General features: G+C 57.6%; 1 long non-coding RNA gene across 1 annotated transcript; it reads right to left on the bottom strand.

Moving 5' to 3' along the window:
- Positions 1-600: 600 nt before the first annotated feature.
- Positions 601-2,269, bottom strand: LOC140700524 (uncharacterized). The gene is made up of 3 exons (XR_012078935.1): positions 2,138-2,269; positions 1,740-1,823; positions 601-1,052 (listed from the first exon to the last, which is right to left on the bottom strand). It is a non-coding gene; the product is annotated as an uncharacterized lncRNA (long non-coding RNA).
- Positions 2,270-2,479: the final 210 nt, after the last annotated feature.

Genomic DNA, 2,479 nt, shown 5'->3' with positions numbered 1-2,479 from the left:
GCTCTGCTGGTGGCCAGCCCGAGCTTACTTTCATGCCTCTGCCCATGCAGTGTTTTCTTCCTTGTGTTTCCTTCTTCTTTTCTCACTTTATTTCCAACTCATGATCCCTTTCATCATACTAATCTCAGCCCCCAAAGGGGCCTCTTACAGGAAGCCTGCCAGGATTTCCAGGAGGTACATGCTTTCTCTTCCCTTTGAACCTGACACTGTGGAGCCTGACCCTTCTTGTGGAGTGGAGCACTCCCTTTCTTCTATTGGGGTCATGGGTGTGCTGGTCACAGCTCTTCCTTCCCAGAGACTGTGAGCCCCCCTTAGGTGCCAGATCTCGGGAGCCCAGTGCCCAGCCTGGGCCCTGAGTGGGAGCTCTGGGCACTCTGAGTAAGTCGCCCCCAGGCACCCGAGCAGTGTCTGACCCAGAAACACATCCAGTGCGGTGCTAAGTGGCCATGCAGGTTGAGCTGTGCAGTGCGTGGTCCCTTCTAAGAAACACGCCCACCTTTCCTCTGGTACAGCAGGCGGAGTGCGCTGCCGGGACGATGCCACCAAAGTGAGATGACGCTGAGTCTAACTTTTGTTTGTATGCTTTCCTGCATTGTTAAATTGTTTTTACAATGTTAATTTTTATTATTCCACAAATCAGTAGAATTATTCCCACTTTTGAAAAATAAAAGAAAGCCTCGTGTGAGATGTTTCCACCTCTGATTCTCAAAGGCCCAGGAGGGTCTCTGCACATCCTCTCCTGCCCCGGTCTACCTGGCTTGTCCCCACAGGTGAGTTTTCCAAGACAAGGGGGCTTCTGGACACACGTCTGTCCCCAGAGCCAAAGGAAAGACAGCAGGTGCCCAGGACAACACAGCTCAGTTGCCAGGTAACGGTGGTCACCATGGCAACATTGCCTCCTTGGAGGGAGCAGAAGCCTCGGCACCCCCACCTGCAGACGAGGGGCGGGGAAGGCAGTGGCAGGAGCTCTTCCTTGACCACCTGGCCATCCTTCCCCTGGGCCTTTTCTTTGCCTCTTCCTCTCCTGAGCTCTTCCTCCCTCTGGTGAGGGGCTGTGGGATGAGACACAGGTCACAAGGTCTGGTGTGGCCCAGGGGCCAGGCTCTGGGATCCGCCCCCCTGCTCCCACTTCCACTGACTCCCTTGTGCCCTGTCCTGAGCTTCAGTGTCCCCATCTGCCAAATGGGATGGTGACAGCCACTCTTCCCTCCCCATTCACAGAGTCTGTCCCGTCCAGGTCTGCACTTGGCTGGGCATCCCCAGCTGCATGGCATGGCGCTAGGCACACAACCAGGGGCAAGTTACAAGGGTGTCATGGAAATTTGCAGGGCCAGGAGGCAGGAGAGCTGGGTTGGGGGCCAGTTCTGTGGTTCAGAGGCTGGGTGACCTTGGCCAGTCCCTTGGTCTCTCTGGGCCTCAGTTTCCCTGTGTGACAGGGTGCAGGCTTCCTTTGCTTGCATCCTCACGGACTGCTTAGAGACAGCAAAGAGGTGGTCTGTGGCTGACCCTGGGGGGCGCAGCCAGGGCACTCCTGTAGCCCAGGGACTGGGGGTGCGCTCAGCTCTCTGCCTGTTTCTGGGTGATTGTTCTCTCCCTTACATTCGGCCCCCCCACCACCGGCTTTGTTTCCTAGGTATTTAATTACACGGATTTCCATCACTCCCATCATCAAAGTCAGCATGTCCCTTGGGTTTCAGGCCCAGGTGGCCTCGCCCTGACAGTTCCCTACTTCTACATACTGTGCTGTGTGACTTGGGGCCAGATCCTTGGCCTCTCTGTGCCTCTGTCTCCTGGCATCAGGTGGGGGTGGTCAGAGCACACTCCTGGAGGACAAGCAGTCAGGATAAGGGGTGCTCAGCCTCGCCAGCACTGGGCACACTGACGACAAACCGAGGAGCTCTGTTTGGGGTCAGACCTCTCCACCCCTCATAGCCTGTTTCCTCATCTGTGGCCGGAGATTAAAATCAGCCATTTCATCACAAGATTAAGGGGCAGCTAGGCCAGCTGACACACAGCGCTGACACGTGGTGACCCCTCAGTGGGGCAGGTGTCATCCTGGGGGGCTCAGCACACCCCTCCTGCTGCCTCTCCCTTTTGTTTGCTCTGCATCCTCCCAACCTGTCCTGCTCCAGCTCACCCGGTGTCCCCAGAGTGTCAGCTTCATGTTAGGTCTTTGGGGGTCCAGCCACCTCCAGCCCCTCTTGGGTGGCTGATCCCAGGAGGGGCTGCTGGGGCCCAGCTCCCACCGGTGGAGGGGGATGTGTGAAGCTGCTGGGCTTCCCTCGGCCCCTACTAGTTGCCATGGAAACCTCCTAGCAACCACTCAAACAGGCCTTGTGCTCAGGCCCAGCGCAGCGCAGCTTGCCTGTCACTGGGGCCAGCCAGGGTCACTTGGGCAGCTGGGGGTCAGGCCGAGGACAGAGACCCCTGGGGCCACCGGGTCCGCCTTCCATGTACTTCATTGTAAACAACAGGTTGC

Source organism: Vicugna pacos, chromosome 12 (assembly GCF_048564905.1).
Source record: "Vicugna pacos chromosome 12, VicPac4, whole genome shotgun sequence".
In the NCBI taxonomy this organism is placed as follows: Eukaryota; Metazoa; Chordata; class Mammalia; order Artiodactyla; family Camelidae; genus Vicugna; species Vicugna pacos.
This window is presented reverse-complemented; position numbering and strand designations above follow the sequence as displayed.